Source organism: Podarcis gaigeae, assembly GCF_964106915.1.
Source record: "Podarcis gaigeae genome assembly, chromosome: 5".
Classification (NCBI taxonomy): domain Eukaryota; kingdom Metazoa; phylum Chordata; class Lepidosauria; order Squamata; family Lacertidae; genus Podarcis; species Podarcis gaigeae.
Genome location: NC_139681.1, coordinates 30905573 through 30933172, shown reverse-complemented (window position 1 = coordinate 30933172; position 27600 = coordinate 30905573). Strand labels below are relative to the sequence as shown.

General features: G+C 42.4%; 1 long non-coding RNA gene across 2 annotated transcripts; it reads left to right on the top strand.

Annotated features, from left to right (window-relative positions):
• Nucleotides 1–212: 212 nt before the first annotated feature.
• On the top strand, nt 213–25796 carry LOC310845585. 2 transcript variants are annotated; one of them, XR_014564844.1, is made up of 4 exons: nt 213–583; nt 2174–2877; nt 16566–16666; nt 23184–25796. It is a non-coding gene; the product is annotated as an uncharacterized lncRNA (long non-coding RNA). The 2 variants fall into 2 exon arrangements; XR_014564845.1 differs by lacking the exon at nt 23184–25796 and adding an exon at nt 17752–17848.
• Nucleotides 25797–27600: the final 1804 nt, after the last annotated feature.

Here is a 27600-nt window from a genome sequence, read left to right as displayed (position 1 = left end):
AATTTCCATGTAATTGGCTCCATAAGTGACCTCAGCAAGATATCTACACAAAGCCTGCTGTCAAAATCACATGTAATGGAAAATGAGATTTTAAAACCCACAAGAGTGCAAGACAAAGTGAAGGATAAAAGAAACAGTGCCCAATACAAGTTAGAAGGGAGACGCTTGTTTTTATACTACAGTGGTCTTGTACGATAAAAGGTTTGCTACCTCACGATTCCTTCACATTTGGACTTTCCATTACGTTGTGAATCCATCAGGATAAAAAGATTTAAGTTAATAAGCAGCTTCAGACCTGACAGGGTGTAACCTAGAGCTAGCTGTTGTACTGCTATTTCAACCACAGATGGTGCTGTGTTCAATTGAGGTGGGCCAAAATGGCTGCTTAACTGAGGGACTGCCTTATTGTAAAAGAACGGTCTAGAACAACAGCACCAATTGAAGACAGTGCAGCAGCCAAAGAGAAGGAGCCGCTAAAGAAAAAAATGGCCCTTGGAAGAATGAGAGGAAACTGCAGGAACAGCAGGAACAAGAGCAGCAGCAACAGAAAGCTGCTTCAGAGCAAACAACTTGACTCCTGAGGGTACATACCTGTTGCAGTATGAAGCTCCCTGGTGTAAATACAGGGAACCTTACTTTCTAACCTTGCTAGGTCATCAGTGCAGATTCTCCTGTTACACTTGCTGGCATAGAGCCAATGAGTTGGCCAGAAATGTTCACATGTGGACTTTGAATTAAATGTCATAAATGTAGGAATGTTTTGTTGTTGTTGTTGTTGTTGTTGTTTTTTAAAAAAGCACCCTCTCCAAAATATGTTGGGCTGGTTTTGCCTGCCTTTCAGAACCACAAATAAACTATGAAAGAAAAACTGTTGCCCCTGGCCAAACATACCATGAGGCTGTGATCAGAAGTGGAGCATCATGATGCCACACTATGCAAGGGTGGAATTGCCACCACATACGGAATGTACAGTGGTACCTCAGGTTAAATACTTAATTCGTTCCGGAGGTCCATTCTTAACATGAAACTGTTCTTAACCTGAAGCACCAGTTTAGCTAATGGGGCCTCCTGCTGCTGCTGCTGCGCCGCCGGAGCACGATTTCTGTTCTCATACTGAAGCAAAGTTCTTAACCTGAGGTAATATTTCTGGGTTAGCGGAGTCTGTAACCTGAAGCGTATGTAACCTGAAGCATATGTAACCTGAAGCGTATGTAACCCAAGGTACCACTGTACTACTCTTCCGTCTGCTATATTTGTTTTAAATTTCCAGTGAGGTTCTTGGCCACTGCAGGAGAAGCTGGTGGCTTTTCACAAGTCATCTGTTCCTCATACTACCAGTACACAATTATCACATAACTTCTCACCTCATTGTTCACTGCAGGGAAATCTGGGCATGTTTTTGAAGGCTTTGGGTGCAGGGCAAAATGCCCTCAGGGATCCCCTTAATATAGTAGGTTGTGTGAGAGAACTGAGGTGAGGCCTGCATCTACCTCTCCCATGGCACCGACTTAGAGGAGGCTGTTGCTCCTCCTTGCAAGTGTCTTTTCCATTTTACACTGTATTGCAATACTGTAAAAAAAAACCCATAATAAATAGCTAACAGTTTGTGGGCTTTTTGTGTCAATGAAAATCTTTTGCCTGAGGCAGCTGCCTCACTTTGCCTATTGGTAGGGCCAATCTTGCACCCTGCAAATACCAGCAGCACCCTCCCCTCCCAGGCTCTCATCTCTTCAGAAAGAGCTGTGGCCTGCTGGCCTGGTCACCCAGGATCACCTAACCTCCCTCAAGAGCCATTGGCTTTCTTTTTAGAAGGGAGATGGGTGGTGGGTGAGCAAGCAGGTGGTGAAGAAAGGTGGAGGGAGTCACAGAAAGAAGTTCCATTTCTGTTAGTAGTGGTCCCCCTATTAAGGCACAGGGGAATCTAGAAGATCTCTGACCATTGTAGTGATGGAAGCAGGGTCTGGGTTTGGAACCCCCTGTCCCTTAAAGAAACCCATTTTTCATAAAAGCTAAAGTTGAGGGGCCATGTGTCATTGTCACTTCTGCTCTCAATTTTCCTGGCATATGACACAAATCCTTTACAGAGAATTATTGTGTTGACAACCTGTTGAAGGAGTAGATCTCTGAGATTTTGAAGAGATGAAGCCTTACACAGATGTTTTTATTGTTGCAGTTCCTTCCTTTGGACAAGGCTACAATCAAGGCTTGTACAGTACGTGTAAAAACTGTGAGTCCTCAGCATTTGTGAATTACCTAAAATGGTGAACTTAAAAAAAAAATGTACTCCTCTGGGGGAAGAAGGTTATATGAAAAGGGCACAACAAGGACACAACATATACCGACAGCGTTCTTGTAAAGAGATTCCACTTTAGTATGTACATGTGGAAGATAGATAAGGTTGATGAGAAGAACAATGCTGACAAACAGGGGTCTGGAGGATATGCCCCGGAAAACTGCTTTGCTGTATTTAGAATATACATCCCAGCTACACTATGAAAAAGTGGATCTGTTTCAGGGGTTACTGGATTGAAGAGAAAACCTGATGGACTGCAAAAAGCACAAAAGCATGTTGAAGAATTAAGAGGGAAGTATAGTGTGTTTATATTTGATTTCCAAAAATGTTATAACTGGAGCTGCACTGAATATTTGCCAGTATCGATTTTAAAGGCAAGAATAGCTGTTCCAGTGGAGTGTAAATATCACCTGATAAATTTATTAATTTTTAAAGTTTTGAAACAGCAATACTATGGTTTCATTTTCTTTCTCGATTTTGAAGTAGTCACATGAGAATAACTGTCAGGAATCACAGCATGACATCACAACACTATGCTGCCAATCATGTCTGGCTATGTGATTTTATCACTGAGGGCAAGTGAGGTAAATTTAAATGGATAAGGGAACATTTTAGCAGATTATATATATATATATATATATATATATATATATATATATGCTTTCGTAGATTTTCACGGGTACAGGAATGCAGGTTTTGGTGTCCTCGGGTGTCTTCCCGTGTAAAAGTTGGGGTGTCTAGGCGACGTTTCGACGAGGTCTCACTCGTCATCTTCAGGCTGGTGCTTTCGGCTTCTTGTTACTGGAACAGAGCAGGATCTCAATGTTCCCGCACACTAGCCTGGGAACTTCCTCTCTGCCCAGAACATTGGAGGCTAGACACCACACCCCCTCTACAGTATTTATAGGAACTCAAACATTGAGATCCCGCTCTGTTCCAGTAACAAGAAGCCGAAAGCACCAGCCTGAAGATGACGAGTGAGACCTCGTCGAAACGTCGCCTAGACACCCCAACTTTTACACGGGAAGACACCCGAGGACACCAAAACCTGCATATATATATATATATATATATGGCTGAAAAAGAATCCATTTTTTGTTATGCAAAATGGTCCTGGTTAATTTGGGGCAACTCAACCTGGGGTAGTACAGGGCTCTCTTGACCCAACTTGGTCAAAGCTGAGATCGGCTTGAATTGGCCAAATTTGGTTTGGAATTGGGATTTTGGCCAAATCTGGTGCATAGTCTTATTATATTCCTGCCAAATGATGGTTAAAATCAGTGCTGTTATGAAGGGTTCAGCCTGCCATATTAATTCAAAATGGCATCTGATGGTATTTGAACGTAGGCTCAAACTTACTCTACGATCTCAGGAACCATCATGCCACATTGGGGAACGATATCATCTTCAAAAGTGTTCAAATCATTGCAGGTGGCTCACTTCACCACCTTGAGTAAAAATGAAGTCTGATAGTGTCCCAGCCTAGACCAAAATCTACTACTTGGGAACTGCCATGCCAATTTGAGCAATGATATCTTAAGTGGTGCAGTTTGGAATAATTTGGCCCACCACCTTGATTCAAAATGGTGTCTGGTGGTGGACTTACAGAGGAGGAACATGGCAGACTGAACATCTTCTGTTGACAGCTCGCCAATGGCGATAATTGCATGATGCTTAATGATAGCCAAACCATAAATCTTTGCTATTAAATTCACTCTGGTAAAATAGAGTGCACAAGGGATTAACTCACTCCTCCACCTCAGGAGCCATCATGCCAAGCTGGGTGATCAGTTTAGAACATTTCAGTCTGACATCTTGAATCAAAACGGCACCTAGTGTCCAAACATAGATGAAAACTGGCCCCTTGTCAGGTTATTTCAAAGAAGAAGTCAGACCAAAATGGTTGCTTAACAGAGGAACAGCTTTATTCTTGTTGCTTCTGTGAAGTAACCTAGCAAGGGGCTAGTTTTCATCTATCACCCAGTGATTCCATCTGATTGATGGATCTTGCTTTAGGGAAAATGGCCTTGCAGGCCAAATTGGACCCCTTATTGGGTGAAGATTGGCCACGACCAAACCCCTGATTTAAATGAACAGAGCTCCACTCATGCAGAAGCTCCAAGGATGTAAAAAAGCATGCATGTGGCTCTGGATTAAGTTATTTTATTTCATATAATTAAATTATTAAGACACAAAAATAATCCAAAAGATTTGGAGCTTTATATTACTATCTCCAAGGCTATGTATATGTTACCAAATGAGGCAAGTAAAAACCAAGTTGATTAAAAACTTGTAGTTGAAAGACTTTAAAGATTCTATCATTTTTTCAGTGCTGTTTTTGAATAAGAGGTGAGAATAAGATAACTAGTTTCTGAAAATGCAAGAAATCTTCATATTATCAAAGCATCCGTCTACTCAATAGACTCTGCTCAGAAGATGGGACAATCTGTTTAAGTAATACACATCTGTAGTTTGCTATAAAAAAGACTGCTAGAGAATGAATAAATTCACCAGGGATATATATGATGGAGAACACAAAATATATATTTTACAACCAACTAAATTCTACTTGGGTCTCAGTTTACCCAGGAGAATTGAACAGCCGTATGATTATAGAATTTTAAAAGAGGCAAGCATAAAAAGTTCAAACCTATCTCCCGTACATCCTATAAAAGTTAGGAAATTCATGGCCCCTTTAGTAGCTACAGAGCCAAAACCACCGTAATCCTCAGTTTGAGTCTGAATTGTTTTCAATTTGTAATCTGAATGAAAGAAGAGGTTCTTAATTCCAGATGCCACATTTTTGGCTATACATAAGCTGAGGTTTCTTAGAGCAAGGGTTATATCATGATAAGTATTTTTGATTCTTTGCAGGATTCCCTGGGAACTTACTGAAGTGCTGGATATAAATCCATGAAATAAATCCATGAATATGTACATACATGCATACATACAGGGACAGAGCTTTGTTCTTTCATTTTCCCAGCAGTCATCTGCCCCTTTTCTAACATTATTTATTTCATTTGTGTCCCAAGTCCAATTCAGAGTAAACCCATAAATTCACAAGCAGATTCTAGTTATTTCCAGAATTTGGTAGATCTCGTGTAAGAACTTTCAAGAGCAACACCAACTTGGAAACTGTTAACTAGAAGCAGGAGAGGCTACATGCAGCTAGGCAGGGGACAGCCCATCAGATATTTGAAGATGGTCTCCTCTTCTCCAGGCTAAACATACCCAATGCCCTCAACCGTTCCTCATAAGGCTTGGTTTCCAGACCCCTGGTCATCTTAGCCACCCTCCTGTACACATGTTCCACCTTGTCTTAACTCTCCTTAAATTGTGGCACCCAGAATTGGACACAGTACTCTAGGTGTGGTCTGACCAAGGCAGAACAGAGCACTACTATTACCTCCCCTGACTGGGACACTATACTTACGTTGATGCAGCCTAGAATAGCATTAGCCTTTTTTGCTTCCTGCGTACCCTGAGTGATGCGGATTCTCTTAATGGGCTGCCTCAAATAACCTTATCCTTCCTCTTCACCCAGGGTCTTAATTCCTATCACATGTTTAATGTGCTTATGGCCAGCACCAGCAAGCACCATTCTTGGGCATATGCTGAGGTCCCCACAAGCTCCTCTCCCACTGCTAACACTAGCCTAGTTTGGGCATACTTTTCCTTCCTGGTGCTGACAGGAGCATACTTACAGCATTGCATTGTGGGGGATTCAATGGTAGTGCCAGCAGGTTTAGGCACATAAGCCCAGTGCTCCGGTGCTGCAGCTGGCCTCTTGCTGCAACTTACCACCTGACAAGTCTGCTTTGGGGTGGGGAGTGACCTACGGAGGGCACTTTGCCTCAGATCTGGAATATGCTTTGCTCTTGTTCTGAATATATGTTTCAAGTACTGAGCAAAGTGGTATCTGCAGTGCATGCCAGGATGTACGTCTTTAACCTCAGGAAACTAAGTATTCATTATACCAGTGAAGCAATATATGAACAGATATCCCTAGCTATGTTTCCTACTGAGTTAATATTTCTGTGTTATTGACCTTGCCCCAACAAAAGACTAGAAGAGAACAGTTCAAGAAACCGAGCTTTCTAAATGGCCTGCAGTTGGCTCCTTCTCCCAAATATTTGGGAGAAAAGACTATAAACTCCTGCTATTTGCACTGCATCCTAAAACTGAGTATCAGCCAACAAAAACTGGCACAAGCTCATGGATGTCACACAGGAGGCACTGGGAACATGAACTGGTGTGAAAGCCTGAAGGAGCAAAAGGGAATGCAAATGTAGTAGCCAGAGAGACAGATTTACAAGAGGGGTACAAGAGATCTTTGTAAATGTGCTCAAGAGTCTAAGTTAGGCTGGTGTTTGACATGACTTAGACAGAAGGGGGGAAACTAAGTGAGAGAAGAAGGAAAGTTTGAGGAAAAAACCAAACAGGGACAGAAACAGTGTGTTGAATGCATGTACAGCTCCATTGATTATTGGATGAAATGGATAATCTAGCCCCATTTCAATCTGGTTTCAAGCCTGGGCAGCTGGGTGGCAGGGAAGGGTAGAGAGAGGAAGCATGCTGCTGCTGCTGATTTTCAGTTATTACTTCTTTTTAACAAAGGATATTCACTTCAATAACATGCAAGAATAAAGGAAGAAATAAAGACAATACAACTGAATTAAAATTAAGCATACACATAAACACAAAATGCAAATTAGGGTTGTTTCATCGACAATACTTTAAGAGAATTATTGTTGTTGTTATTATTGGGAGTGAAGGTAGTAGCATTCCTCCCTAAATTTTAATTATGTTATTTTATTACATATAACAATACAAATGTTTGAGATACAGAAGACAAACAATTATTGATTCCAGTTTCTTACCCGCCCTTCCCCTTAAAGCCCCAGGGTGGGTTATAACAATTGAAGCGAACCTGAATGTTAAAATGCAATAACGTGCAATGTAAAAACCCGTTTAAAGCATCTCTGCACACCCTACACTGTCACCTCTGAATGAACTCAGAAACTCTTTGCCGTTGTCTGGGGCCCAAGTCCAGACCATAGAAGAGAAAGGCAAACAGAAGTGTATGAGGTCGGATGCGAAGGAACTAAGTGGAAACTTGGACAAATACTGGAAATGGTTGTAGTGACTGAGGTAAAATAAAGTGAGGACATGGGAAGGAAGAAAGCCAGCAGGAAACCAGGTCTAGGTGCGGTGAGGTACAATAAACAGAAAACACCAGTCCATAGAGTACTCTGTGGGGGACTGTTTCAGGCATACAGCTTGCAACTTTCATAAAATATTGCTTTTCTTACTGTAACACCTCAACCTTCTTCTTTCCCCCCCAGCTATAATGAAGAGAATGGTTGCAGGGGAGAAAGCCTCCTTCATCTGTCACTGCTTCTTGGGGACCCCATGAAGTTAGTTCAATTTACACCTTTTACCACTGCAGCAGAGTGTTTCATTGACTTGCAGAAGCTCTGTTCCACAGGCAATAAAAACCTAAATTGCTACAGAAACCAGGCTGTGAAATAGCCCTGCTGGAACTCCAAGGAGCTTCATTAGTGTGATGGCTGCTATGGGAAGTCTGTGCATGCTGACAAGCAAAGCGTCCCAAAGGCCTGATATTTAGCTGTTGCCTTTGGCTAGGGAACAACACCATTTATGGTGGTGATCTGTGATTTCCCCAGGATAGATGGCAAAAATCGCAAGGCTTCCTAACTGTCAAAATATATTCCTGAGATTTAGGAGTATGCTTGCCCAAAATTTCTCCAAGGAAAATAGGGATGTCCTATTCCATAATGAGGGACATGGGTGGCGCTGTGGGTTAAACCACAGAGCCTAGGACTTGCTGATCAGAAGGTCGCGGTTCGAATCCCCCACGACAGGGTGAGCTCCCATTGCTTGGTTCCTGCTCCTGCCAACCTAGCAGTTGGTTGCTTGTCAAAGTGCAAGTAGATAAATAGGTACCGCTCCGGCAGGAAGGTAAACAGCATTTCCGTGCGCTGCTCTGGTTCGCCAGAAGCGGCTTAGTCATGCTGGCCACATGACCCGGAAGCTGTACGCCAGCTCCCTCAGCCAGTAAAGCGAGATGAGCACCGCAACCCCAGAGTTGGTCACGACCGGACCTAATGGTCAGGGGTCCCTTTACCTTTTTATTCCATAATGATGATGATGATGATTTTACTTTTTAGACCCTGCCCATCTGACTGGGTTGCCCCAGCCACTTTGGGCTACTTCCAACATATATAAAAACATTAGAAAACATTAAACATTAAAAACATCCCCATACAGCGCTGCTTTCAGATGGCTCAGGGGTTGGATAACTCCATACCCTCTAACATTTCTCCGATGAAAATAGAAACATCCTAAGGAGACATTCTGGGATCAAATCAAAAACCAGGTTGGCTTCTGTAAATCCAAGACTGTCCCTGGAAAATAGCGACACTTGTTGAGTCTGGATTAAGCATGAAAGTGTATCTATATCAAGCCAGACACAAACTCATAATAATATCTGCAACAGAAATAGTTATCCTCATCTAGGTAAGAATATGGAGGAATCTAAATCTGAATGCGATATATTCCAAAAGAACTGGGGAAGGGAAATGGATTGCTTTTCAACATAATAATCCCAGAGCTAGGCATTAAATGCACACAAATATCCTCTTTGGTTTCATCCCAAATCCCTTCGACCTCCTGCACTGAACCTGAAGCCCAGACCCAGAAAAAGAACAGTGTACTTGGGTCAAGTAGTACAAAAAGCCCAAAGCTTTTGGAGCCTCTTGGCGCAAGTAGTCATTCTGGCAGCTCAGGGTTTCTTGGCACAAAATGCACTTCTTTCTTTCTTTTCCCCGTCTCTTTCTTGGCCTAGTGCTTCTGTCCAGCTTTCCTAATTTTCTGACATCTTGAAAATGTCAGTCAGTTGCTTTCAGTTTATAACATATTTCAAAGCCTAGTTACTCAGCCGTGCAACAACAGAGATCCTTAGGTTTCAAAGCTGAAGATAGGGATTTGTACATGTGCTGAATGGTCTTTATTTCCTAGAGACGTCTGCACTTTCTCTTGCCTCAGATTTGCCTCTTGCTTAAAACTCCATTACTTTGCCTTTCTTTGCCTGCCAGAGGGGACTTTCGCTAGGTAATTCCTAGCAAAGTGTGCTACTAATCAATGGACAGATTCCAAAGACACATTCAAGCACAACCCTGTACATGCATGAGACACAGTTCTCCCTTTCTCCAAACATATTCAGTGAACATACATATTAATGAGTACTATGTGCATATTTAAAAGCCATCTCCAATTTCCCATCACCCTCTGTGATGGACAACACTGCACATGTACACAACCACACACCCTTCAGTTTACATGTCACCAAAGTTCTTTGTTACTTTCAGAAAACAGGAATGCAAATTGAATTGCCTTCCAGCTTAGAATGTAAAGCAAGACACTGAGTGTTGGTTATTTGTTCAGCTGACAAGTTACTGAAAGATTTGAGGTTGGATAATTATATTCACCATTATTTTATTTATATAACACATTTTCTACAAATTTGTGCTCAGAGTAGTTTACAGCAGAATAACAGGCCAAAGAAATACTATAATAACCATGCTACATGATTAAAATCATAAAACTATTTGCAATGCTAAATTAACAATCTACTAATTAATCATTAGAGGGACGCGGGTGGCGCTGTGGGTAAAACCTCAGTGCCTAGGACTTGCCAATCGTATGGTCGGCGGTTCGAATCCCCGCGGCGGGGTGAGCTGCCGTCTCTCGGTCCCAGCTCCTGCCCACCAAGCAGTTCGAAAGCACCCCTAAGTGCAAGTAGATAAATAGGTACCACTTTATAGCGGGAAGGTAAACGGCGTTAACGTGTGCTGCTCTGGTGCTGGCTCGCCAGAGCAGCTTCGTCATGCTGTCCACGTGACCCGAAAGTGTCTGCGGACAGCGCTGGCCCCCGGCCTCTTAAGTGAGATGAGCACACAACCCTAGAGTCGGACACGACTGGCCCGTACGGGCAGGGGTACCTTTACCTTTTTAATTAATCATTATTGTTGATCAATCATTAACAAGTCATATAAAATGCATCTAGAATATTAAAGATAAAGCACACAAACAGGTCAAGTAATACATTGGTTTACGAACTTAATCCGTTCCAGAAGTCCGTTCTTAAACCAAAGCGTTCTTTAAACCAAGGTGTGCTTTCCCATAGCAGTGGGGGACTCAATTTACAAATTGAACACACTCAACAGAAACCGGAACATGTTCTGCTTCCAAGGCAAAGTTCATAAACCAAAACACCTACTTCCGGGTTTGCAGCGTTCTTAATCCAAGTTGTTCATAAACTAAGCTGTTCTTAAACCAAGGTACCACTGTATCCCCAAACAGCCAAAAAGCTAATGACAGTAATCACTGCAACTAGCAGCTGTATGTGTGTAAGCTTTTAAATATTAATTTCTTTACTCCCAGTGATAGTCATAGGGATGTCCCAGGTGTTCAGATACCCTGCTAGAATACTTGTGAGCAAGATTCAGGTAAGCAAAGCCCTAGCCTCCTAAATCTTATGAACAACAGCCCCAAGGTGCTGAAATTTACTTTGACCCATAGGAAGGAGGAGGCAGTTGCAGGTGCTCTGCAGGGCTGGTTTTTTGGGGTTTTTTTGGGGTTTTTTTTAACTGAGGATACGAATGGGATTACCAGACCCAGAATCAATAACAGAAAACCGGCACTCCTCCATGCATCCCAGGAGAAGATCATTTAGCTTTTTAATCTTGAGGATTGGCTTCACAATCTGAGCATGTCTAGCATTGCTAACTGTGTGTATTTAACTAAAATCTAAACTCTAGATCAAGGAAGGGGAGCCTGTAGCATTCCAAATGTGGAACTACAACTTCCATCATTTCTGACCATTGACCATGCTGGCTGGGGATGATGGGAACTGTAGCCCAAAAATATTAAGGGCACCAATCTTGGTGAAGGCTGCTTTATTCTTTTTCCAGAATTTTCAAACAAATGCTCCCCATGTTGCAACTTAGGAAGTTTCCAAGTGTCTTCCACTCCATCTCTGACACCCAGACCAACTCACTTTCAAATTATGCCTTCTGGCAAAGCTGGGCTGAATTTCATGGAAGGCTGGGCTGCGTTTCAAATGAAGCTGAGCCAATTTATAATTTATATTTCAGTTTATTGTTTGGAGGGTTGAAATCATGAGCAGCTTCAAGCCTTCGCTCAGTACAGCTTCAACCTGAAACCAGGCAAAACCTAGACATTTTGGCTGGGTTTCCTGATCAGGATTTGTTTGAAATTCAAAAAGCATTGAAACTTTGGTATGGGGTGGGGGGAGTCCTTCAGAACTGAAAGCTATAAAAGGTTTTGCAAGGCTTTCTCAGTTAATCCATACCTCTGTATTTCATGTTGCTAGTTATATTATAGATTATATATCCTCATATAAAACTGTGGTTCAGATTCATATGAGAAGTAGTTGGGCCAAGAAATTCATTTGTTTGCATTATCAAGCATAAATCCAGGTATCCTTGATCCCCTTTCTTACAAGTGGAATAGCCACAAATGAGGATGGGATTTCAGCGAAGGAGAACATCATTGCTCAGTTTCATAATTGTATTAGGAGGGTGGAAAATTGTTTCCTACAGGTCTAATCGGTTGGAAATTCTTTCTCCTGCAGGAAATGAAAAAGTTCATTGTTCTTGAGATTGGTGTATACGGTATATCCTATTAGACTTGCTCTTTTTACCTCAGCTACCTCTGGCATTGAGGAAACTGAAATCCATACCATAAGAACATAAGAAGAATCTGCTGGATCAGGCCAATAACCGGTATTATCTAGCAACCTTCTCACAGTGACCAACCAGATGCCTGTAGGAAACCCACAAACAGGACCCAAGCACAATAGCTACTGTGGCTTCCAGCAACTAATATTCAGAAGCATTATCTCCTCCAACTTTGGAGGGAGATCCCCGCCATCATGGCTAGTAGTCATTGATAGCCCAATTCTCCACGAAATTGTGGGAGTGAGTGCCATAGCTTAACAATCTGCTATCTGCTTGTGCCACATTATGATTTGATTGACCACAGGTAGCATTCTTTTGTTATAAGCAGAAATATATGTTTAGGTGTGCAAGGTCATGTCTCAATGCATGGAAATAAGCAAATTCTCTTTCAGATAGTATTACTTAATTCAATATTCTTTAATGCTATAAAACCTATACTGCATGTTTTGCCCCCTAATCGGTCATGTCAAATGGGGAAACTCTACTAGATGGCAATAGCCATGTTAAAACCAGTTTAATAATATTATACTGTACTAGCCTTCAGAACAGCATAGCCGCCTTACTAATGATTTCATGTTCCTTTTGCCAGCGTGGTGTAGTGGTTAAGAGCAGTGGACTCGTAATCTGGCAAACCGGGTTTGCGTCTCCGCTCCTCCACATGCAGCTGCTGGATGACCTTGGGCTAGTCACACTTCTCTGAAGTCTCTCAGCCTCACTCACCTCACGGAGTGTTTGTTGTGGGGGAGGAAGGGAAAAGAGATTGTTAGCCGCTTTGAGACTCCTTAAGGGGAGTGAAAGGTGGGATATCAAGTCCAAACTCTTCTTCTTGCCAATAGGTAAATATCAGCTGGTTATGTATAAATAGTAGTAATCCAGATAAGAAGTCCTCTTAAGGATGAGTAACTGATAAAAATCAGGAAACAGAAGGTGGGGATAACTAGACAGTTTTCTTAATGGAAGGAAGGAAGTGAGTGAACCAATAGCCGTGTTATTTACTTTGCAGAAATCTCAAGCAGACTGTAAAGAGCTGCAAATAGATCTCTACAAACCGGGCGTAAGAGTAGATGTAATGCAGTAAAAGAGTAATGCATTTGGGATTAAAATAAAAAATAAAAACACACACACACTAATTGAGTCTAAACTTTCTTTGTCTACCCAAGAAAAATATATTGGGTTCTGGACAATAACTCATTGAAAACAACATCTCACCACTCAGTGGTCATCACCTCCATGTGCCAACTGTGAGTGTATGAAAGCATATGGTTTGGCAGTGTTGGAATGAAAACAGAATGCTGAGTTAGGTGGATCCTAGAGAGATTCAGGAAGACAACAATTATGGTCTTATGTGTCCTTAGAGGTGAAGGAAAATATATTTAATATTTAACCTTGTCTGCAGGTGGTAATGGGTAAATTCTGAGAGAGGTGCATGGGGTAAAATACAGATTAATATGAATAGTCTTCCCAAGCTATTACTCATGCAGCTATGTGACATGAATTCTAATGTGAAATGGGACCTAGATGCTCTTTAGACTCTACACTGCAATTTCTTCTGTCCAGTCACCATGCATCTGCTCCTGTTTTTAGGGTTCTTTTTTGCAGTCGCAGTCTGGCTCTGACCTCAATATTGCTAATTTTCAGGAGAATATTAGAACTTGGAGGTGGTGGGACCACTTTAAGATTCCTTATGATATAACAGGAGAGTGTCTGAATCCTGGTTCTGAGGTAATTATACTGCATATATATCATAAACATGGCTGACTAGAGGTTTCTGCAGTCTTGGAAAAGCAGCTACTCACCCACCTTCCTCTTCACAAGCCTGTTGTTGACCTTGCCCCCTTTCCTACAATCAAGCTGGAATTCACAAGTTCACACCTTGTAGTTGCTCAGTCCAGAGACTTTTAATAATGGCTAGGTGTTGCCAGATTTGGGGCCCATTTGGAAATATTATTAATGTGAATGATCCTGGTGTCAGCACAGTTGTAGTACTCAAGACCTTTACAATGAGTTGGATCTGCTGCTCCAGAGGTGAATGGCCAGTATAGATTTTCATATAGAAGCTAAGCTGACTGACACCTTTTCAGCCATTGCCTCAAATGCTGTTAAAATAGAGAGCACCACAAGAGGGGTTCAGGTGAGAGAACTCTGTGTCTTAACCATTTGCCACTTTGTCAACTATATAAGCAGCCTAGAGAGATGGAACAAGAAGAGGCCATTTCCCCCCTTGGATTTGGCTGCACAAAAGGTTAGTCCAATAGCAATTCTCCTCTGGAGGTCTATATACAGAACCTGTTTAATTTGTAAATGAAGGGTTTTGGCAGACTTTCAACACTTAGACCTTGTGCCTCCTTTAATTAATTGCATCATCAGTATACAAAATGTCAGAATAGGGATGTGCATGTAACGCCCCCTGAGAAATTTCTGAAGTTTTATCTAAACTTTTGTTTTGCAAAAGATAAATAAACCATTGGATGTTTCTCCTTAGCAGGAACTGCAAAATTTATCTCAAATTTTCACTTTAGGTGAAACCCTGTGCCAAATGTTATGATACCCCATGAGAAATGTCATTCGTCATTCCTGAAAGCTTTTTGCTTTCCTGTAAATTCCTTAGACATTTAGTTTGAGGAGGAACCTCCACATTTGCCCCAACATTTAATTTTTAGTGACATTTTGTGGCAATTTTTATCCAGAGTGAGCAGGATTAATGTGTAGAGCTGTGAACTATCATTATGAATCTCTCAATTTCTGATCTGTGTTGTTTTCACATTTTTTACTCATAATTCTCTTCCATTTCTGTGACGATAATTCCCCTTCAAAATATGAATTTAGAGGATATTTTAATGTGTATTTTAATACATAAGCAGGCAGTGCAATCCAATACATATCGAATCAGAAGTAAGTCCCTCTCCGTTCACTGGGAATTACTCCCAGGTAATTTGTTAGGACCTAGTTTAGAGAGACAATTTCCCTGAGTGTGGCTTCTCTGGAGAGCCAGTGTGGTGTAGTGGTTAAGAGTGGTAGATTCGTAATCTGGGGAACCGGGTTCGCGTCTCCGCTCCTCCACATGCAGCTGCTGGGTGACCTTGGGCCAGTCACACTTCTTTGAAGTCTCTCAGCCCCACTCATCTCACAGGGTGTTTGTTGTGGGGGAGGAAGGGAAAGGAGACTGTTAGCCGCTTTGAGACTCCTTTGGGTAGTGATAAAGCGGGATATCAAATCTGAACTCTTCTTCTTCTTCTTCTTCTTCTTCTTCTTCTTTTTCTTCTTCTTCTTCTCATCCTCACATAACAAGCTCCACTTGCAAGCAACCAAACAAATCCTTGTTATGCACAATTATTAAATGAACTGGCACCCTGTCTTCTTTTCAGTCTAATCATACTAGACAAGAGTAGTAGCAGATGTTGCAGATTAGAACCATATTGTATTGGAAGCAGGGCTGGCCCAAGATATTTTGGCACCTGAGGCGGACCCCAAAATGGGGGGGGAGAAAGAATGACATCATCTGCCCCTGAGGACCCTGCTACCTGACGCAGTTGCCTCATGGGTGGGCCAGCCCTGAGTGGAAGGGATGGCTAGGAGACCTGCTCGGTAATATAAAAAGGTCTCTTCTCTGTATTGCCTGATGGTTTCTGAAGCGATCTGCTACATACTTTCTAGAGTGATCTTCCAGAGGTTCATCCCATAATGAGCACATTTCTATAGACCTTGGTCAGATTTAGAAAATTATTGCGCCTCTTGTCAACACTTGGAGATTTGCATAGGATAACAAGCACCAAAACTTGTTCCTGGTTGCTCTACTGCCCTCTTCACACATTGCAGCAAAGATGGAACCCTGTCTTCCCACCATTGACTAACAACCTGTAGTGCTGATAAAAATTGCTGTCTTAAAGATTTGAAGATAATCCTGCTGCTATTGGGCTGTTTTATGTATTTCAACAGATTGGTCCGGTCCCCCCCCCCCGGTTAATTGTTATATTATAAAACACTTTGTTAATGTATATTAAAAAGTAATTTACAAAAGCTATGAAATCAGTGGTAAGTTAATGTGGTGCCCTCCTGGGGTTATTAGACTCCATCTCCCATCAGCTTCATCTAGCATGGCCAGTGTTTAGGAATGATGGGAGTCCAACAACCTCTGGAGGGTAGCAGTTGGCTACTCCTGCTATAAATAAATAAATATGGAAGTGGGAGGGTTGACATAATGAAACTGAGCCCAGTGAGGATATATCCAACAGCCAAGGCACACCCGCTAAGCTCAAAACCTATGAGGAGCGTAGACAAATAGACCTAAGTGCAGATTATCCTACAGATAAGAGTTGGGATGAAGGGTTATTGTGGGGCGCCATCCCATGTTAGATATTATTTTTTTGAACTTGTAAGTTCATGCCATTATGTTTTACAAAAAGGTGGGAGATCTTATCTACATAAATTTTTTCCATTTCCTTTTCTTGGCTTAAATGCTCATTCTTTCCTTCACCTCTTTCCAGGTTGCTGTGGTTGGAGGTTACTTTACAGCTACGGTACAAGTTGCACCAGAGAAGGGGCAGGGGAATTGAAATCTGCTGTTTCTCCATCACGGAGTCCAGAGGTAAGCCCTGTGAAATGAACCCCCAGACATTATTTCTCCATAAGGTAATGTATTCCTCTGAGGGGCTCAGACAAAGAGCTCAATTTATGAACGCTCTGGAATTCCTAAAAATAAATATCCTGAAACCTTTGAAGGGAGGATTGCTTCTTATTTAGATTATATATGTTCATGAAAAGTCTGAAACGGAGATTTTTGCCTGCTATATATCCTCATTTTTAACACTTTAATGGACACGGCAGCCTTCTGGAGATATTTTGGTCTGCTGGGGCAGGACGTCATGGACATTTTTGTGTGTGAATTGCATGTTGTAAAGCAGGGAATGCACAGATTCTTAAGTGGCCTTCACTTCAGCCACCTTTCTGAGCCCAGGGGCACACTTCTGGTCCCCTACAACACTGAGTGAAAATGCTGAACTACTGTCTCGGAATAACACAAAGCATATACTGGAATGTTGTATATTGTATATTGACAGAAGTGACTTGCATCGCACTGCCTTGGACTTTTGCCAGACTGTTGTTTAGTCGTTTAGTCGTGTCCGACTCTTCGTGACCCCATGGACCAGAGAACGCCAGGCACCTCTGTCCTCCACTGCCTCCCGCAGTTTGGTCAAACTCATGCTGGTAACCTCGAAAACACTATCCAACCATCTCGTCCTCTGCCGTCCCCTTCTCCTTGTGCCCTCCATCTTTCCCAGCATCAGGGTCTTCTCCAGGGAGTCTTCTCTTCTCATGAGGTGGCCAAAGTACTGGAGCCTCAGCTTCACAATCTGTCCTTCCAGTGAGCACTCAGGGTTGATTTCCTTCAGTATGGAGAGGTTTGATCTTCTTGCAGTCCATGGGACTCTCAAGAGTCTCCTCCAGCACCATAATTCAAAAGCATCAATTCTTTGGCGATCAGCCTTCTTTATGGTCCAGCTCTCACTTCCATACATCACTACTGGGAAAACCATAGCTTTAACTATACAAACCTTTGTTGGCATAGCTTCTCTGAGTTCTTCAAGCCCCTTCGCCATGGCAAGGCAGTGATCCATGAAGGGGATTGTATATTGTATATTGTACAATATTGTCAATATTGTATATTGACAGAAGTGACTTGCATCGCACTGCCTTGGACTTTTGCCAGACTAGACCAGCCCAGAAGGAGAAACTGCACTCTCCCTGCTGTCCGTCACAGACAACCCTGGTAAGGCCAGCTTCTGCATACCGAGACGCCAACTGCACATGGCATCAGTAGACATCCATGATTGATCTGCTGGCGTTTCCTTCATTGTACATTGCCGCTTTGGAGAGTTGCAAATGTGATTGCAGTAGTGGTGCTGTGGCAAGGGATCATTAACCCTTTCCTCAAGGTTTCCCACTTCCCGCACATCGTTCGCACCTCAGCAGAACACTACCGGTAGTAACAGAATCAGACAATTGGCAGCATGTTTCCTTGCAAGAGTTTGAAATGCTGACCTCCTAATCCAGTTACAGTCCTTTGAGCTATGAACTATGACTGTGGCTAAGGAACAAATTTGTATATTGCCTTTCATCCGCAGATTTCAGGGCAGCTCACAACAAACCAATAATCCCCCCCACTTCCTCCAAAATATTTAAAAGTCAATCAGCCAAAGTCCTGATTAAAGAGGAACATTTTTGCCTCTCTTTCTCTCTATCTGTCTGTATCCCTGGACCCAGAGATTAAAAAGAAAACATTAGGCTGAGTCTTTTTTCTGAATGGTTGGCAACCCTCAATGCATGCAGAGGCCTGGAGCCCTTCTGAATTAGTGTGGGTGAAGGCGAATAAGGGCAGCAAAGTCTTAGCTTTGCTGCTTGTCCAAATGTCAGCCTTCATCCTCCATTTTTTTAAAAAATCAGCCCGCAGCTGCTTTGAAGCCCACAAAATCAAGACTTCAACAAGCAAGTCTTTTATAAGTTTATCTGTCTCCTACACAAATTCAGGTCTGACCTGCATTACTTAATCTAGCAAAATATTCCACAGTCCCCTGCTTTCCTGTATGCGACTATGCAGTAATGCAAAACATCTGTGGAAAAGGAGGAAAAGCAGAGATGCCTACAAGGCACATGAAGCGGGGGAAGAAGAAGAAGAAGAAGAAGAAGAAGTGGGGGAAGGAGCAGCCTTTTGCTACTTGGAGCAATTTGGCAGGAAGTCCAGTTGGGATTTTGGTAACTGATTCTTCAGGACTGCAGGAAGGACATAGCCAGAGAAAGCATTTCAGGGACCTGCTTGTAAAACAAGAGAAATGAATAAAAACACAGCAGAAGTAATAAAGCAGGAGAAGTGACAAGATGGAAATCAGACAAAGCAAAGCTGGGGGTCATAAGTTTTGGCTTGGGATTGAAAAGCACACAGCAACCACTGCTGAGATCTTCCCCACTAGCATGAGAAGCATAATTCTCACTAAGAATTGCCTTCTTATAGGAAGTGGAAACACCAAGTAAAAAAGCATGGAGTGAATGATCTTAAGTGGAGCCCTCTTTCTGAAGATTGGTGGGCAGATCCTATCGCGTATGCTCTGCTGAAGAAAACAGGAGGGCACCTCCCAGTGCTTTTGTGAAATAGTGGCCAAGCCAGCTTGCACATTGCATCTGATCTGGCTGCTTATTTTTCTCTTGTCTTCAGCGCACATGCGGAGTATCCTTATGAGAACTATGTGACATGTGGACTGGAATTCACCGTCAGGCCCTCCTCATGTTCAACAAGCTTCAGTTGAATCATGTATACAAAATAATAACAACAAGCCACACAACACTTTCTTTGTCTTGCTGCACTAGCATTACTGAGTAATGGCACCCAGGGTAGCAGTAATGCCATCTCAGATCTTAATGGCTATCAGCTCTGAACTCTATGGGATGAAGTAAGATGGTTGCATTTAGGGATGCGTTCTGAGGTACAGAAAATCTGCCCCCATCCTAGACAGGACACCCAGGCTAGGCTGCTGGAACTGTCTTGCAATATTCAGTCTTCTTTTATTGGTAATAACCTTCTGCCACCTGAAATGTTGGCAGTACTAACTCCACTCTAGAGTAAACATACCAAATGTTTCTTCTACCAGAGATGCTAACTTCTCTCTTTTGCTTTCTTATAAAGCACATTTTAAATGTTATTTATTTAAGAACTTTTATAGACTGCTATGAAACGTCTCTAACATAACACCATGCAAAATCTTTTCTTGAAAAATACAGACCCCAATCAATCAAAAGTTTATTGGCCAAAGGCCATAACAATTTCACCATTATAATTTGCCACACTGCAAATCATAACCTACAGCATACGGCAATTACATAAAACAAGGGATCAGTGATTTGAAGAAAGGGCATCAGCCTTCATAAATATCATCTGCTAGCTCAAACCTAGTTGAACTTCCGTTAGACCAGGCATATGCAAACTCAGCCCTCCAGATGTTTCGGCACTACAATTCCCATCATCCCTGACCACTGGTCCTGTTAGCTAGGGATGATGGGAATTGTAGTCCCAAAACATCTAGAGGGCCGAATTTGCCTATGCCTGCGTTAGACCTCTGAATCTCCTGTGCAACTTACTGGTATTGCAATACTATCTCTCTCTCTCTTTCTAATCTTACTTGAAGCCAGAAATAAATATAGAATAATTAAATTGTAGAGTTTGAAGGGACCCTGAGGATCATCTAGTCCAACCCTCTGCAATGCAGGAATATGCAGCTGTCCCATACAAGGATTGAAGCTGCAGTCTGGGCATTATCAGCACCACACTCTAACCAACTAAGCTATCCATGCTCTGATACATACAGTGATACAATCAACAAAGTTTAAAAGCAATGTGTATATAGTGAAATGATTTTTAAAAATACTGAAAAAATCAACAGAATTTTAAAATCAGTAAGCACAATAAAAGCCCATGCTTGGATAGGCTTGCCAAAACAAAAAGTTTTTAGCAGGCATCTATCAGCTATTGTTCTTTGCAGACAAGTAAGTCTTATGACTTTGATTTGATTGCCTGGGGCATATGAATGAGAGTATAACACCTCCTGCAGCAGTCATTTCTACAAATGCTTTCTCAAATTGGTCCTTAAATGGCCCGGAAGGCCACCCCTTCTTTTGTACTGCAAAAAAGGAACAGAGGTTGTAGCATCATGTCATAGGGAGCTCTGCAGATAAGCACCAGAAGAGCTCAAAGAGGAGGTGACAGAAGAGAATCTCCCTTTGCAAGCTCTTTTATGTACTGTCAATAGAAGGGAAAACTCAAAAGGGAAAGCATAATTATTTGCCACTTTCCGCTAATGGTCTGAAATGAGCACACCTCCTATCGATTTGTCATTTTCTTTCCCCAGACTTTCACACAAGTGAAAGCGAAACAGTAACAGAGCCCATTGTGTCCAAGGGATGTCATTCATTTATATGGCGTCTCCCTCTCCCCGCCCAACCCCCAACCCCGGAAATGATGATAATATCAAGACAGATCCAAGTCAAGATGTTTCTGCTGTTATAAGAATTCCGAGGTCTCAAATATAGAATAAATATTCATAAATGCCACACATCTAAATATATAAACCATGTGTTTGAAATAGTACAGGAAAGCAATCCTGAAGCCATTTTGACTCTTTCAATGACTTCAAATACTCCTCTGCAGCAAGGGAGGCAAATGGCGAAAGCCTTCTTTTCGCTTACAAATCCTGACTTCAGGGCACATTTGTGTATGAATAGGCCTGTGACCTGGATTCAGGAACTAAAGTATTAACCATCACAAAAGAATAGCCAGGCTACCCAGGTAATGCAATCAGGATCTTAGCGGACTCAAGAGTCCCGTGGGGAGTTGAGCAGCAAAAGCCAAACCCAAAAGACCAAAAGCAGCTCCATGTTCAGAAGTGAGCCATAGCTCCACTTTCCCCAATTCAAAAACCTAATAAAAGGTGACTTTGCCACCATCACTCCTGGTTAACAAAAATATTAATAGAGTCCTTAGGCGCCGTTGGTACCAGTGGAATCCCAGCAGCTTTACAGACTTTTAGACGGCAGATGACAAGCATTAGCTGAAGTCCTTGATCTTTCATGTTTCCATCCAGCAAAGGATATTTCCAGAAGTAACGTATATTAGCATACAGTTTCCTAACAATGTCCCTTTTAAGATCTGCCTTGTTTTATAAATAATTTAAAACTCACTTGCCACTCAGAATTGCATCACAAGTTTTAATTAGGGGGAAGAACGCCTTGTTTTACATAGAGAGCTTCCCATCCAGGGACTAAAAAGAGGGCAGGGGGATCCAAATGCCAAAGACAACCTGATGACAAGCAATTCAAAGGCACATCAGTGTATATTAAGTGCCTGGAAATGAAGGTAAACACCATGTGCTGAGATTCTGCATCTCTTGGGAGTTGCCTCCCATATCTTTCTGGCGCCTAACCATCTTAGCTATGCAGGACCAATAACCAGCTAAGGAGCCCCGGTGCTTTTGTTTAAACCTCATAAATGTGGTGCTGGTGAAAGATGTTTGATTAAATGCAGCCACATGCGAGAGATGGAAGTCTTCACTGCTCAGAGCTCAAGGAACAACATTTCACTCTTCTGTACATTCCCTGCAAGAGTGTCATGACATCAATCTACCAGGGATTGTCCGTACAGGGTAGGCCAAGTACCGTATCCTGTTAGTCAGTCAGTTTCATGACTTCTCTCTTTGAAATTGCTAACCAGTTGTGGTTTGGGAGATGTGGTCACCTGTTTGCTCTCAGGATGTGGAATAATGCAACCAATGAGTTTGACATTAGATCATCAAACAACTGTTAGAGGCTAACTCTTGCCACCTGTTGGGCTTTGGGTCATGTGCTGTCTTTAATGCTCTCTAGATTAAACTAGCTGGTTCTGAGTCTGCAAGAGTTAATGCTTATATTGTATAATACACCCTTTTGAGACTAGGAAAGCAACTATGGCTGGAGAGGGGGAGAACCAGTCTTCCCCAGTTTGAAACTTTCAAATTTAGTAATTCCTTTTCGAAGTATGACATCAAATTCTGAATGCAGTGTTCAATTTTCTGTAAATTTCTGTGGCATTCATAGAAAAGGAGAGACCTCAGTAGTGTACAATGGTACCTCAGGTTAAGTACTTGATTCATTCCAGAGGTCCGTTCTTAACATGAAACTGTTCTTAACCTGAAGCACCACTTTAGCTAATGGGGCCTCCTGTTGCTGCCGCACCGCTGGAGCACGATTTCTGTTCTCATCCTGAAGCAAAGTTCGTAACTCGAGTTACTATTTCTGGGTTAGCGGAGTCTGTAACCTGAAGTTTATGTAACCCGAGGTACCACTGTACATCTGCGTACAGTATTACCTCTATGACTAGCAGGCTTTATGAGAGAATCAAAATATTTAGGTCAAGTCATACACTTCTAGCATTAGGAAACAAAGATCAGATGCACATTCTACCACATGTGGTGGACGTGCAAGATAACAAAAGCATTCTGGGAAATGATTTATAATGAGTTGGGGGGAAATGTTTAAAATAACATTTTTTTTGGGGGGAGAGGCTTTTTTATTCGGAATTTTAGGTGCAAAGATACCAAAGGAGCAGAAATGATTATTTATGTATGCAATGACAGTAGCGCAAATGCTACTGGCCCAGAGATTGAAAGAAGACAAAGTCCTGACCAGAGATGAATGGTTGATGAAGATGATGGACTATGCCGAAATGGCGAAACTGACTAGGAAAATCAGAAACTAGGAAGAGGAGAACTTCAAGAAGGAATGGGAAAAATTTATAATGTAAACAACCAAAAACTTTGGCAGGATTTGAGTAATTCTTGTAATAAGGAAAAAAATAAGAGAAGTAATTGAAAAAAGATTGACAATTGTAACCGTGGAAGAACGGAGGGGAGTTGAAGGATTCAGGGAATTCTAAATGATGATGTTGATGTTTAATGTTGGAATTTTAATTTGCAATGTAAAACTTAAGAAAAAAAGATTGGGGCAGGGAAGGAAACAGAGATCAGATTTTAATTTCTGAAAAGGAACTCTCTCCCAAATATTGAATGTTGAGTGTCAAAGGCTCAGGGATATATCACATAGGATAAGAAAGGTCATGGAAGCAAAGTTTTCCACTTCCTCCTTTCCCCACCCCTGACATCTATCCATGCACACACACCCCAAGCCTGAATGCAGGGATGGGGGCCCTCTTGAATAATGTGGGGTGTCTGAGGATTGCCAAGGAGAGAATGGGTTATGGAACTTTCTTTCTGTGGTCTTCCTTAAGGCTGCAATCTTATCATCCCTGGGATGATTCACAGACTGAGACCCAACTTTGTGAGCTCCCGCCCTGTTGCTGTGGAAACCTCTTCAGCCCTTACCTTACTGATCTCAGTGCTCCAATGTTAGTAGAGGCAAAAAGGAGCATACCAGTGGCAGATCCTGGGAAGGAATGGATCCTTCATACTCATTGTTCTCCCAGGCCCCCAACATGCTACCAAAGCCAGCCTTATGACTAGCACATGCCCCCCCATTGGAAACAAAGGGAATGAATCTCAGGCTGTGGGTGCAGGGGGAGGAGGAGGCCTGAAGCTTCTTTTCTTTGAGCTTCCTTAAGTTACATTAAGATCCAAATCATAATCTCCAGCTATATGGTAGCCCCTTGAAATGACGACATACATACATACATACATACATACATAATATAATCACAAAAATCATGCACAGAAGCAGACTTTGATGACCAAGTGCCTGTTCTGTGCAGCTGCTCACCACGCATGTTTTGCCCTCTTAGGGTAAAAGAATGGGGAAAGATGTGTCTGAAAATGTCTGCAATGACACTGTGTGCACAAGCAGCCGCTTTCAATTTGCTGCGATTATTCAACATCATCTCTTGAAGAGCAGGTCAGTGCACAAGACATCCTAGTGTGGGTGCTTTAAATGGCCACATTTTTGGATAACGGTTCCAAACTAGCCTTCCAATTCTGTGCATCACAGTGAGTGCCCATGACTAGCTGTTTGCTCATACATTCTAGTTGGAGTCATTTTGCTGCCCCATAATGATGTGAGGAGTCAAAACTATTCTGGAAGGTTGCCTTGCTACCGTTTGTTAGTTAGCTCAGCGAGAAAATACTCTCTGCAGCATGCAATGGTCTCTAGTAAAGAGATAGGGGTTCACATGGGCAAATCTGGTAACAGCAGACCTTACAAAACCAGAAGCAGCTTATCTGGTGGGGTGGAGCTGCAATGCTAGCATCCTGGCAGCTGTGTTGCTGCCACTTACTAGGACGGAGAGGGGAAAGCCCAAAGTGGCAGAGATGTCAGGACTGTGTACTTCCACCGCCAGAGCCAATCCTGCTAGGAAGCTTCTGGAAAAGCCACTTTGGCTCAAAACCAGGAAAAAGCATCTTGGTGGCACAAAATAGTGTGTAATAAACCAGTAAGCAAGAACTCTCTGGACTCTAGGCAAATTAAATAGCATTCAAAATGCATCTGACCCTATAGTATGGGGTTAGAAATCTGCCCACAAGAAATTTATTCTTGTAAGGCAATATGCTGATGGGAATATTTAAAGTAAATGGAGCAACTTCCTGCTGCTCCTGCCCATGCAACTAATTTGGTGGTTTGGCAATTTCACAATTTCACTGGATCCTCAGGTATCTGGATCCCATTTGGTTTATTTATCAAGAAATACTGAGCATTTGTCTATTGGTACTTTTCAGTAATGAAATTAATGTTGGATACATTTTCGCGTTTCCTACTTCCTGGTGGTTAAATCAGTTTTGCAGCTCGGAAAGACTAGCTTACAATCCCTTGTTTTGGAGCCCTCTCTCTTTGATAACCATCAATGTGGCATCAGCTTCCACTGGGCTACCATTTTGCACGCTAAGCAGTTAGTGTGACACTTCCCCACCTTAGTAGAGAGCCCTATATATATCAGGAGCTCAAATGCGATTCATTCTAATCTCTCAGGGGCCATTCCATTTTTTCTCCTTTAGTCAATTTAGTTAGCAAACTTAAGTGCAAGGCTGTAACTCATCTGTTGCAGAGGATCACACTACCAGGGACAGACTTTGGTAATATGGTGCCCTGAGTGAGGGCAAAATTTGGCACACACACCCCTAAATATTTCCTATTTTCACAATGATTCCTTTGGGTACAGCTGTTGTTTTTAATGGATCTTCTCAATAGGTACCTGTATAAATCAAAAGCTGTTATACATAGAATCATAGAACTGTAGAGTTGGAAAGGACCACAAGGGTCATCTAGTTCAACCCCTGCAATGCAGGAATATGCAGTACAGGAATATGCCGCTATCCCATATGGGGATCAAACCTGCAACCTTGGCATAATGACTGCTCCCCGCTTAAAACGGGGGGCGCCCTTTGCGTGGACGCGTGCAGCCCCTAGATCTGGAGCGGCTCCAACAGCATAGGCTTGGCTTTGCCTTCCCTCAGGTGGGATACCTGGAGGTCTCCGCCTACCTCAGTCAGTTGTCCAATCCCACCTGGGGGAAGCGTTGCCAAGGAGACCAGGCCAGGTAGGGGAGGGATTACCTGCCCACACAATAGAGGGAGGATCTTACCTGGGAATCCTCACTTGGCTCCAGAGCTTTGATCCATATGGGGATCAAACCTGCAACCTTGGCATAATCAGCACCACACTCTAACCAACTACACTCTATCCAGGCTAGTTCATTTAATGTAATGTGTAGTTTCACCCTCCTTGTACTAGAATTCTTCCTGCTTTGGCTCATCATTGAAAAGCTGAATGCACTGAGAATTCATGGCAGGATAGTTGTCCATTACTTCCTATGGAGCCTTGTCTGTTGCCTCTACTGAAAGGACTAGGTGATGAGGCGTTGGCCAGGGAACAGCTGATGGATCTCATTGCAGACTGTGCACACTACCGTAATGGCTTGTGTAAGCAATGTCAGGGTATTATTTATATCCCTTTATTATGCCTTAAACTCCCATGGTGCCACTGGAGGGGAACAGGTGCAACGCTGACTGTGATCCAGTGGCCAAGAATGTTCCCTCTGCTCTGGGAGCCCAGGCGAGAGCTGATCAGAGAGGTACAAACCCAGCTATCTGAAATTACTCTGTAATGCTGGTGGGCTACAACAATAAACGCAAACATTTCACAAAGCTGTGGGGGCGGAATAACTCGGCTGCGACTCTCGGCAGCCTATGTGGCTAGGAAATCAGAGATACTCAACAGCAGGAATTCCCCGGCAAGTGCATAATCTGAGTTCGTTTATACAAGGCTCCACTCGTTATAGAACCATAGGAGGACAACTGGAGTGGAACCCTTTAAATCAACCTTTAATGCCTAGCTCAAAAGCAGGAGAACAGGAGGGGAGGGGGGTTCTCCTGGGGCTTTGCTCTGTGCAGGCACCTGTGCTGAATAGACATGAACACATGGTAGAATCAATCCACCTGACACAGCTGCCCTATTGCTCTCTCCCTCAAGCATTAGAAGGATAATGCTGTGCTTAAAATGCCCAAACTACCTAACCCAGTATATATATTTTGAAACCGCATTGGCAGTATGCAAATATATTAAAAAGGAGATTTATCTGTTTCATTCCTTGGGCTAATAATAACCAAGAATAGAGCTGCTTGGGGATTTTGTTTGGTCCATATTTTTTAACCAAACTGAATTGATCTGCACTTCCTAGACTAATACACAAATCATAATGCAATTATCCTTTCATTTTCATGTTTCTCTGAATATCGCAATAGTTCAGGGCCCCAAAACATACACCAAGTGCTTACAAAACACTTTAGGTAAAAATGGATAAGAAAAGGAGTATCTTATAATAAATGCATAGAAAAATGCCTATATTGGGGTAAAATGCATTAAAAGTGTACATTTTGTGTGCGTGTTTTAAAAATTGATTTGTAGAGTGATGTGGAACTGCAGTAGAACAGCCTTAGAATCGTAGAGCTGGAAGGGAGCACTCATGTGTAGGTTTAAAAATTTGCCTGGATCTCATATTAA